This window comes from Canis lupus, chromosome 29 (assembly GCF_048164855.1).
Source record: "Canis lupus baileyi chromosome 29, mCanLup2.hap1, whole genome shotgun sequence".
NCBI classification, from domain to species: Eukaryota; Metazoa; Chordata; class Mammalia; order Carnivora; family Canidae; genus Canis; species Canis lupus.
Genome location: NC_132866.1, coordinates 32,544,490 through 32,556,947, shown reverse-complemented (window position 1 = coordinate 32,556,947; position 12,458 = coordinate 32,544,490). Strand labels below are relative to the sequence as shown.

At 40.4% G+C, this 12,458-nt stretch overlaps 1 protein-coding gene and 1 pseudogene across 1 annotated transcript in view; both read right to left on the bottom strand.

Moving 5' to 3' along the window:
- The window catches only part of LOC140621099 (cytochrome P450 2C21), a 33,724-nt gene extending 23,518 nt beyond the window's left edge, over window positions 1-10,206 (bottom strand). Inside the window, exon 1 of the mRNA XM_072805976.1 lies at window positions 10,069-10,206. The gene's annotated coding sequence lies outside the window, so the exon portion shown is untranslated. The remainder of the gene's footprint in view (window positions 1-10,068) is intronic.
- On the bottom strand, window positions 6,081-7,186 carry LOC140620633 (succinate dehydrogenase cytochrome b560 subunit, mitochondrial pseudogene; annotated as a pseudogene).
- Window positions 10,207-12,458: the final 2,252 nt, after the last annotated feature.

The following is a 12,458-nucleotide window of genomic DNA, read 5'->3' as shown; positions in this document are numbered from 1 at the left end:
TGATTATCAAATACGCACAAAGTCTTTGAACTTTTGGGTAAATAATTATTTTATCTTCAGTGGACTCTGACCCATTGGTAGAAATTAAAACAAAAACAGTCATCTTAATGTTGATAAATATCTAGGTTTTCAGTAGTAATTTCAATTAAAACAATAACACTTCAGAGATGGTCATATTTTAATAGTGAAATTGAAAGCTATCAGATTTTCAAAGGGCTGGAATTCATGATTTTGACAAATGATGAAAGAATATCTTACGTCAAAATTTATCATTACATGAGCAGAAGAAAGAAGCACTCCTAGTGCCTTTTCCCAGAAAATCCAGGAAAAATGAGAATTAAGAGACAGAAAGGAGGAGGCAGGGTAAAAAAAAGAAAGGTATAGTGAGGTAGTCTCTTCTAGAGAAAAGGAGAGATATCCCAACTTTCTTGGCAGAGCCCTTTTCTGTATGTCAAGAGTTTTGACACTTAACTCCCAAAGGGGCTGCAGGATCCACAGATGGTAGATAGGAGACAGAAATCTACCACGTCAAGGAAAGAAATCACTCAAACAGTGGCAAGTCCCTTCGGTGATATTATCCATCCTTCCCCCTGCACATCCATTTCCAGTGAGAGTCCTATAACCAGAGCCTACAATGCTGGTTCTCAGTTAGGCAAGGAAATATACTCTAGCGTTCAATACTATATTTGAAAGTGTCTAGAAACTTAGAGATATGAACAAAACTTCAGGACTCAAAAAAGTATTTGAGAAAATCCAATGAGGCATAACAAACATCACACTTAGAAATCAGAACACTAACTCCTGAAGAAGCTAACTTTGAGAAAACAGAAAAAAATATTAAAATAATTTTAACATCGGAGGTATTAAAACTGTGCCTTCAGGGAGGAGTTAAGATGGCAGAGTATAAAAGGGCCCTGACCTTGCCTCATCCCTCAAACACAGATCAACATCAAATCAGTTTGAACAACTAGGGAATTGATCTGAGGATTAAGAAAACAAATATACATGATTGGAGGGAGAGGATGTGGCAGATGCAAGGCTTATCTTAACAAATCAAAGCACAACTAGTTAAAGTTCCAAACCCTCCCCACTGCAAACAAGGAGGAACACTGTGGAGGACTGAACTGTGGGAAAAAGCCGTTAAAACACAACAACGGGGTGCACACAGCATATACCAGAACACTTCCTGAAGCCCCAGGCCCCGGACAGTGTATGACTCCTTCTTAACACAGTATTACTCTCAGGAGCAGGTAACATGATAAGCTTTCTTTCTTTTTTTTTTTTTAAAGATTTTATTTATTTATTCATGAAAGACACACAGAGAGAGGCAGAGACACAGGCAGAGGGAGAAGCAGGCTCCCTATAGGGAGCCCAACGTGGGACTCGATCCCGGGACTCCAGGATCACGCCCTGAGCCAAAGGTGGCACTAAACCACTGAGCCACCCAGGGATTCCCCATGATAAGCTTTCTTAATATACAAAAGACAGAAACTTAGACATATGAAAAGATGGAAGAATTCTCCCCAAAAATAAGATCAAGAAAAAAATCACAGCTAAGGATTTGCTCAAAACAGATATAAACAAGATATCTGACCAAAAATTTAGAACTACATGGGCATCTGGACGGCTCACATGGTTAAGCATCTGCCTTCAGCTCAGGTCAAGGTCTCTGGGTCCTGGGATCGAGACCCACATTGGGCTCCCTGCGCAGTGGGGAGTCTGCTTCTCCCTCTCCTTCTGCCTCTCCCCCTACTCATGATCATGCTCTGTGTATGTGTGTGTGTGTTTCTGTTTCAACTGAATAAATAAAATATTTTAAAAAAATGTAGAACTATAGTCGGAGGAATACTAGCTGGGCTTGAAAGAAGCACAAAAGTCACCAGAGAAACCCTGGCTGCAGAGGTAAAAGACTTAAAAACTAGTCAGGCTGAAATTAAAAAAATGGTATAACTAAGATGTAAAACTGACCAGATGTAATCACAATGAGGATGGAAGAAGAAGATCAAATACGTGATAGAGAAGATAAAATTATGGAAAATAATGAAGCTGAAGAGGGAAAGAAAACTATTAGATCATGAATATAGACTTAAGGAACTTAGCAATTCCATAAAGCACAATAGTAGCCATATCATGGGAATCCCGGGTGGGGAGGGTGGGGAGAAGGTTTATTTGAACACATTATAGCTGAAAACTTCCCTAATCTAGGGAAGGAAACAGATATTCAAGTCCAAGAGGTATAGAGAACTCCCCTCAAATTCAACAAAAACAAATCAACACCAAGATATATCAGAGTGAAACTTACAAAACACAAAGATAGAATTCTGAAAGCAGCACAGGACAATGGTCCTTAACCTACAAGGGTAGACACATAGGGTTAGCAGCAGATCTGTCTACAGAAACTTAGCAGGCCAGAAAAGAGTGACATGATATATTCAATGTGCTAAATGGGAAAAACAGGCAGCCAAGGGGGCGGCCCGGGTGGCTCAGTGGTTTAGCACCACCTTCGGTCCAGGGCCTGACCGTGGAGACCCGGGATCGAGTCCCACATCGGGCTCCCTGCATGGAGCCTGCTTCTCCCTCTGCCTGTGTCTCTGCCTCTCTCTCTCTCTCTGTGTCTCTCATGAATAAGTAAATAAAATCTTAACAAAAACAAACAAACAAACAAACAGGCAGCCAAGAATACTTTATCCAGCAAGGCTATCATTCAGAATAGAAAGAGAGATAGTTTCCAAGACAAGTGAAAACTGAAGGAGTTTATCAACACTAAACCAGCTCTCCAAGAAATACTAAATGGGACCCTTTGAGCAGGAAAGAGAGATCAAAAGCAACAAAGACTGGAAAGGAACAGAGACAATCTACAGGAACAGCAACTTTACAGTAATACAATGGCACTAAATTTATACCTGTCAATAATTACTTGGAATGTAAATGGACTCAATGTTCCAATAAAAAAAAAATAGGGTATCAGAGCACCTTGGTGGCTCAGTGGTTGAGTGTCTGCCTTTGGCTCAGGTCATGTTCCCGGGGTCCTGGGATCGAGTCCTGCTTCTTCCCCTGCCTGTGTCTCTGCCTCTCTCTCTCTGTGTCTCTCATGAATAAATAAATAAATAAATCACTTAAAAAAAAGCCAAAGTAATGTTGAAAAGAAAAGCAAAGTGGAAAAAAAAAAAAAAAGAAAGAAAAGGAAAGTGGGAGGAATCACAATTCTGGACTTCAAGTTGTATTACAAAGCTATAATCATCAAGACTGTATGGTACCAGCACAAAAACAGATACATAAATCAATGGAACAGAATAGAGAACCTAGAAATGGACCCTCAACTCTATGGTCAATTAATCTTCAACAAAGCAGGAAAGAATATCCAATGGAAAAAAAGTCTCCACAACAAATGGTGTTGGAAAAACTGGACAGCCACATGCAGAAGAATGAAACTGGACCACCATAAACAAAAATAAATTCAAAATGGATGAAATACCTAAATGTGAGACAGGAAACCATCAAAATCCTAGAGAAGAAAGAAGGCAGCAACCTCTTTGACTTTGGCCACAGTAGACACATCTCCAGAGGCAAGGGGAACAATGGCAAAAATGAACTATTGGGACTTCATCAAGAGAAAAAGCTTCTGCAAGTAAGGAAACACTCAACAATACTAAAAGGCAACCACCAGAAAGGGAAAAGATATTTGAAAATGACTTACTGGATAAAGAAAGGGTTAGTATCTAAAATCTATAAAGAACTTACCAAATTCAACACCCCAAAACCAGATAATCCAGTTAAGAAATGGGCAGAAGACATGAATAGACACTTTTCCAAAGAAGATATCCAGATGGCTAACAGACACATGAAAAGATGCTCAACATCACTCATCATCAGGGAAATACAAATCAAAACTACTATGAAATACCACCTCACATCTGTCAGAATGGCTAATATTAACTCAGGAAACAATAGATGTTGGCAAGGATGCAAAGAAGGGAAACCCTCTTACACTGTTGGTGGGAATGCAAATTGGTGCAGCCACTCTGGAAAACAGTATAGAGGTTTCTCAAAAAGTCAAAAAATAGAGCTACTCAACAATTCAGCAACTGCATTACTATTTATCCAAAGGATACAAAAATGCCGATTTGGAGGGGCACATGTACCCCAATGTTTACAGCAGTATTATCAGCAATAGCCAAATTATGGAAAGAGCCCAAATGTCCACCACCCGATGAATAGATAAAGAAGATATGGTATATATATACACAATGGAATATTACTCAGCAGTCCAAAAGAATGAAATCTTGCCATTTGCAACAATGTGGGTGGAACTAGAGTGTATTATGCTAAGTGAAATTAGAGAAAGGCAAGTATTATGAGTTCACTCATACATAACATTTAAGAAACAAAACAAATGAACATAGGGGAAGGGAAGGAAAATAAAATAAAAACAGGGAGGGAAGCAAACCATAAGAGACTCTTAAATATAGAGAACAAATAGGGTTGCTCGAAGGGAGGTGGGTGGAGGGATAGGCTAAATGAGTGATGGGCATTAAGGAGAGTACTTGATAGGATGAGCACTGGGTGTTATATGTAAGTGATGAATCACTAAATTCTACTCCTGAAACCAATATACTACACTCTATGTTAACTAACTTCAATTTAAATAAATAAATTTTGGAAATAAAAAAATAAGATTAATATCATAAAATAAAATTTAGCAGTATAAAATAGTTATTAGAAAAGAAAAAGTTATTAGAAAAAGAAAAGATCTTGGAATTAATATGATTTCAAAAACATTTTTTCAAGTAAATAAATACGCTGAGTAACTAACTAGAGTTAGCTGCAGTTCAATTTACTTAGCAGAAAGACATTGGGAAACCAGGGGTTTTCCAGGAATAGAGTACAAAATAATAATAATGAAAACTATAAACAAAGTTGGACAATAGTTCTAGAAGTACAAGTGAATTTATGACAGGAGTTTCAAGGACAGAAAATATAGTCAAATATAAAAATAAGCAAAGGAAATCAAGGAAAAATTTCCTAAACTTGTGAAAAATCCAAAGGATCCACCAAGTTGGTAGCAGGATTAAAGTAAGACTCATGTTCCCATAATCTTTTGAGACCTTAGAACATTAAGAAATAAAAACAAAACCCTAAAAAAATTCTGGAGCAGAAAAGAAGTTATAAAGGATAACACTCAGTTTAGAATAAGGCTTCCCATATATGATGCTTCTACATGACAGTTTACAGTGCGGTAAGGTCTTTGAAGATTCAATAGGAAATGATTTTCAAAATTATTATTCTATGCCAAACTAGAATTCAAATATGAGGCACACCTGGGTAGCTCGGTGGCTGAGCATCTGCCTTTGGCTTAGGGCTGATCCTGAGACCTGGGATCTAGTCCCACATCAGGCTCCCTTCATGGAGCCTGCTTCTCCCTCTGCCTGTCTCTGCCTCTATCTCTCTGTGTCTCTCATGAATAAATAAATAAAATCTATTAAAAAAATAAATAAAAATAAAAATAGGCTTGTTTTTCCAGAAATGCAGGGAAAAGAAATAACCATTAATAGGTTCAATGGTAATTTTCTGGCTTTTCCTTTTGCATCAAAAGCTATGTATCTTTTCTTCAAAGCACCTTCTAGCTAGGACAAGCTAATTCCCCTCCACCCCCATCCCTCCTACTTTCAGCCATACCGTTTGGGTGCTGAGGACCCCTGAACTCTGACCAGTGAGTAGAATTGTCCTGTAAGCTAGTGACCCCAGGCAGTGGAACCCAAAGGCCCACTCCCAGTCCCCATGGCAGAGGCCAAAGAACTGGCCTTGTTTTCACTGTCTCAAAAAGAAGGAGCCGAAAGCTGACTGCACAAATGAAGGCCCCATATGGAGAGAGAACGAGGCTCCTAGGCCCAAAGGAGACTGTAAACTAGGGGAAGGGAAAGAGAAGTTTTGAGTCATTCCATCTTTAGAAACAAAGGGGAAACTGGACCTTTGTCCACTGCTCTCATTCTATAAGGTACTTTATTGCTCCTGAGCTCCAAGGGGAAGTGCAAACACAAAAGGGTCTAAATTAATCAGGAGATGCTAGGAACTTCAGCTCTTCACGTGGCTGCCAGCCCTACAGGGGACAGCACAGTGAGAACCAAGATAGCCACTCCAGACTGGTACAGCTGGGGAACCTTCAGTCCTCTCCCTGGGTCTCGCATCAAGTGTCGGATCTCATTGCTGATATGATACGTGAGAGGGAAGAAAGTGCAAACTTGGCTGTGCAGATCGGTGACGGCCCTAGACACAGGAACTTCACAAATGAGACTCAAAGTTCCCAGGGGCCCTCAGGCATGACAAACCAAAAAGAGAGACCCCTGTACCCAAGGCCATCCCAGTATCACAATGACAAACAGATACTACTATGTGAAGAGACCAACTGTAGACAGTGATATGGGGAGACAGAGGAGTTTTTTTAATCTAAATATTGACTCATAATGTGGTAGTAAAGCTTAAAGAAATTAAGTTATTTTTTATTAAAAAGGAAGGGGCTACAATTCTAGATGTTTTAAATAAAATATTTAAGATAATACAGAATGAAGGGAGTGTCAGCGTTCTGAGAGCTGTGTCCTGCCCTCAAAGTCAAGTTATATGTGGATTTCCAGCTATACAGGGGTTGACCTCCCTTGCCCCTGTGTTGTTCAAGGGTCAAACTCTATGACTTTATGAACTCTGCATTGGAAAGTATTTCAACTAAATTACCAAACATCTGTCGAGTAAATACCATGTATCTTGCAATCTGATTTTGACATTAAACCATTTGTTTAAATAGTTACAGAGCTGACAGTTTCACAGTGGGTAAATAAAAAGGAGAGTTCAGAAAAGTTTGTCCCTTTGCAATCTTTAGAACTCTCCCCCTCCTCCCAAGGCCGAGCATGAAGCCATGTGGGCACGTGCTGACAGCCAAGGCCTCTGCAGCTGCCCAGGTCAGCCCTGTCTCGTCCCAGGCTGCAACACCATGTGCACCTGTAGCTAGCCCCTCCAGCCGTGCACCCAGCTTCATTCACTGCAGCGTGCACACCTGGTAGGAGAGTGGGCAGCCCTGGGACAGCACACCAACAGCCAGGGGCCCTGCAACAGCCAACGAGCCCTTCGTTGGCCTGATCCTTGCTGCCAGACCTTGGTAAGTGAGATAAACCAGTCATGGAAGGACGTACCGCATGATTTAACTGAAATGAAATATCTAAAATAGTCAAAACTCAAAAAAAAATAAAAATAAAAATAAAATAAAATAAAATAAAATAGTCAAAACTCCTAGAAGCAGAGTAGAATGGTCTTTGCCAGGGGCTCGGGGGAAGAGGAAATAGGGAGTTGCTATTCAATGAGCAAAGAGTTTCAGTTACATAAGATGTAAAGTTCTAGAGATCTGCTGTACAACATGGTGCCTATAGTTAACAATACTGTATTGTGCACTTAAAATTTTGAGCAGACAGATCTCATTTCAAGTGTTCTCACCACAAGGAAGGAAAGGTGTTGTGCCTAAGATTGCGAATCCGAGAAACCACCAAGGAGCCGACACCGATGCAAACACACGAGGGTTTATTACAAGCTCGAGCTTGGGTCCAAGTATACCCGACACAGCGGAGCAGGGACTTGGGCCCCGAGACTAAGAGGCTTAGCAGCTTTATAGGGGCCAGTGGCCCATGGGATACGCAGAAAGATGCACAGTCATGTCGGTCCACACGCAGGTGGCCAATTGAATTACATCTTACCCTACAGTATCCACTTGAGCTGGCCTATTACTTTGGTCAGAATCGGGCGCAGTTTTGGCGGGCACAAGGCAGGGTTACATTTTTATGAGCCGATTTCCGATTAGGGTGTGCCCAGCGGCTTGACTAGGGTGGGGCAGCGCCTTAAGCAATAAGCAGGTCATGTGGGGGTCATACAGGAGGTGGCGGGTGTAGCGCAAAATGGAGTTAGTCCTGCTCTGCTTGTCCAGGGGTAGGGGATTTTTGTTAAATTTCCTGGGTCCCACAAAGGAAGGAGGGATTGAGGGAGGGAGGGAGGGAGAGGGGAAGGAAGGAAGGAAGAAAAGAGGAAGGAAGGAAAGAGGAAAGGAAGGAAGAAATTAGCTATAATCAAATGACCAGTTGCAGAATCAAGGACTGTAGTTATTATGAACAGCTACACTTTGTTATAAGTGTGTGTGTGTGATCTTTGTTAGGATATCAATGAGAAGAATAAACATCACCCAAGGACTTGACATCTTCTTTTGTCTAAAGGGTTAGTTTTTGGTTTTGGGGTTTTTTGTTTTTTGTTTTGTTTTGTTTTGTTTTAGTATGCAGGATAGTTGTATCATGTTAGATAGAAGTATGACTTTGTTATTTCTTTATTTAGAGATTACGTATGATTTAAGGAGATGTGTATGGGTGCCAAATTTATAAGAGGTGTATTGTGATGGTTAGTATTGTGTACCAACTTGGCTAGGCTATAGTACTCAATTATTTAATTGAATACTAATTTAATATTACTGTAAAGGTACTTTGGAGGTGTGGTTAATATGGACAATCACCTGACTTTAGGTTGACACACTGATTCACTCTAGACACATAAACTCCCAATGAAGTAAATACTGTAATAATTCATTTCCTTGAAGAGATGAAAACATGGTATTCCAGATACTAACCAGTATACCAATATCACATGGTTAGTAGGCCCCAGAGCTGGAATTTGAACTGATGCACTGGCTCCAGGGTCTGAGCTCTTAACCACCATACTATCCTGCCTCTGACTGAGGTAGATCTATGTGAACAGATGTGAAACAGTTTCCAAGTTATCCTAGTAACTGGAAAATCAAGGTGCAGATCAGGACATACAAGGTATTAACATTTATCATCAAAGATACCTAATTTATTTTTTTTTTTTTTTTTTTTTTTTTTTTAAAGATACCTAATTTAGTTTGACCATTATTCTCTCGGAATTTTATGCAGCTATGGCTGCACTGTTGATATACCCAGTGATGATTATACATTCTGAAAGCACTCTGACTCCAAAAAGATGATTGGATGTCTCTTTCTCTCTCTGGGAGCTTTTAAGATTTATTTAATCTAAGCAATCAAAAGTTTTATGATCGTTGTGTCTTGAGATTTTTCTTTCACTGTGCTGTGAGCTTTATAGTCTCTTTCTATCTAGGTATCAGTATATGGAAGTTTTTTCTCTGGGGATATTTAGTTTCCCTAGAAAAGAATCCTATAGTCTTCTGTTACCTGGCTGCTGGGTTACTGGGAGCAGAATGGAAGAAGGACCTAGGGATCCCAGAAATCAATATGTGAACCATTGTCCAATGCCCAGGTTTTCATCCCTGTACCTCATTCTGACTTCACTATGCCAGCTGTTCCAGGTCCAGGGGGTCTCGTTTTAGTTTCTCTAGAATAGGTTTTAACCTGGGGTGATTTTTGTCCACCCCCAACCCAAAGGACAATTTGGCAATGTCTTAAGATGTTATTTGTTGCCATTAATTTTGGCATCTGGAGGGTAGAGGCCAGGAATGCTGCTAAACATAGTACAATGCACAAAACAGCTCCCCACTACAGATATTTGTCCAAAATATCAAGTACTGAGGTAGAGAATCCCTACTCTAGAGAGTGAACATCCTATATCCTATAGGAACAAACATGATGTGATTGCAAAGGATAGTGGAAAAATGGAGGTAGCAACAGCTATGAATGCAGAATTTCTTTTTTTTTTTTTTTTAAGATTTCATTTATTTATTCATGAGAGACACTTAGAGAGGCAGAGACACAGGCAGAGGAAGAAGCAGGCTCGTTGTGGGGAACCTGATGTGAGACTCGATCCCAGAACCCCAGGATCACACCCTGAGCCAAAGGCAGAAGCTCAACCGCTGAGCCACCAAGGTGCCCCAGAACACAGAATCTTAATACACTGTACTCTTTTAGCTTCATCTATGCTTTCTTCCTTGAGAACTGGCACTTTCAAATCTTGAATCTCTGAAGGATTCTGTATAGGTAATTTGACTTCTTTCTCATGGGTAAACTTCATGAGAGGTTTGGGTTGTAAATTCCTTCACTCTGCTAAATTACTTACGGTTCCAGGGCACCTGGGTGGCTCAGCTGGTTCAGCATCTGTCTGGCTTGGGCTCAGGTCATGATCCCATGATCCTGGAATCAGGTTCCGTTTTGGGCTCCCTGTTCACTGGGGAGCCTGCTTCTCCCTCTGCCTGCCATCCCCCTGCTTGTGCATGCTTTCTCTGACAAATAAATAAAATTAAATTAAAAATTCAAAAATAAATTCAAAAATAAAAGTTACCATTCCTCCAACTGCTTTTTTTAAAAGAAGTCATCATGACTTCTTTAAGAAAAAAAAAAAAAAAAAAAGATTATTTATTTATTTAATTTGAGAGAGAGAGAGAGAGATAGGGAGAGAGAGCATGAGCCAGGGCAGGGGAGAGAGAGAAGCAGGTTCCCTGCTGAGCTTGATCCCAGGACCCTGAGATCATGACTTGAGCCAAAGGCAGACACTTAACTGACTGAGCCACCCAGGTGCCTCAACCTCCATCTGCTTTTTTTTGTCTTTCACAAATAGATTGAAATCTTTCTTTAAAAGATTTTCTCAGGATGCCTGGGTGGCTCAGCAGTTGAGCATTTGCCTTTGGCTCTGGGTGTGATCCCGGAGTCTCAGGATCGAGTCACGTATCAGGGTCCCTGCACAGAGCCTGCTTCTTCCTCTGCCTGTGTCTCTGGCTCTCTCTCTGTGTCTCTCATGAATAAATAAAATCTTAAAAAAAAATAAAAGATTTTCTCATTATTTTTAAGTAATCTCTACCCCCAACATGGGGCTGGAACTCACAACCTTGAGGTCAAGAGTTGCAGGCTCCACTGACTTAGCCAGCCAGATGCCCCTAGATTGAAATCTTTTATTGGCTAATCATTCTAAGTCCTTTGTTTGAAAAGTGGTACTTGTTTCCAAGTCCCTTAGAGTCTTCTTAGTGTGATTTTGGAAGGAGCAGATACAGATTTATATATCAACCTGTCATACTTCATCAGCATTCCCTCAAGGATGGACTTTTTTTTTTTAAAGATTTATTTTTTTATTTATTTATGATAGACAGAGAGAGGCAGAGAGAGAGAGAGAGAGAGAGGCAGAGACACAGGCAGAGGGAGAAGCAGGCTCCATGCCGGGAGCCCGATGCAGAACTCGATCCCGGGACTCCAGGATCGTGCCCCGGGCCAAAGGCAGGTGCGAAACCACTGAGCCACCCAGGGATCCCCAAGGATGAACTTTTATAAAGAATTTACTTATAGGGCCTCTGGGTGGCTCAGTGATTGAGCGTCTGCCTTTGGCTCAGGGCATGATCCTGGGGTCCTGGGATCAAATCCCATATCAGGCTCTTCACAGGGAGCCTGCTTCTCCTTCTACCTATGTCTCTGTGTCTCTCATGAATAAGTAAATAAAAATCTTTTTTTAAAAAAAGGATTTACTTATATATTATTACAATATTGACTCAGGGCACCAGGGTAGCTCAGTCAGCTAAGTGTCTGTTCATCTTAGCTCAGGTCTTGATCACAGGGTCGTGAGGATCCACTCAGCGTGTGGCCCACTTACAAAAAAAGTGAACTTATATAGATAGGGATGCCTGGTTGGTACAGCATGCTACTCTTCATCTTGGGGTCGTTGTGAGTTCACGTCCCACACGTTGGGCACACAGTTTAAATTTTTTTTTTAAATAAAAATATTGACTCAGATATTCTCTGTACTTGCTACTCTTCTAGATATAGCTTTCTTCTGGAATAGTAAGTTTCCTTTAGCTACCTCTTTTGTCCTTCATAGCAATTCCCTTCTCCTGAAGCTAACTTTTTAGAATGCTTCTCAGACTGCAAAATCATCTGAGACCATTTCTCACAAAATTCCAGAATTTCTTTCATTCTTCAGTAATAGAAAAAAGTAGGGTATCCATGTTCCCACTCCCAATGCTGGAACATGATTCTGGACATTTTCACTATGAAGAATGAATTGTGAAAAAATGCACACCCATCAAGAAAGTGGCCACCTTAGGGGAAAAAAAAAAAAAAAAAAAAAACCACCTAAGACAATTTGAGCCGGCTGTGCCTGCCCCAAACCACTACTATAAGGCTGGGATTCTGAACATGGTTTAGAGAATGATCACATCTCCTGTCCGCTCTGCCCTCCAGTTTTCTCTGACATTCTCCTTTTGATGTTATTTACTCTCTCCAGTCCCACCAGGCAATCTGAACAAAAGATGGCCATGGGCTCATCAATATAAATAATAATGAAAATTTTTTAAGAAAAAGAATCAAGAAAAAAAAAAAGAAAAAGAAAAAGAATCAAGGCAAAGACTACTCATGGCTTTCTAACTTCTATTAATTCTAATCTATTCCAAAAATTCACCTTTATTATTATTTTTTTAATCAAATCTGTGCTCTTAGGATATTTCAACAGAAGAAAGTGTCTGTATC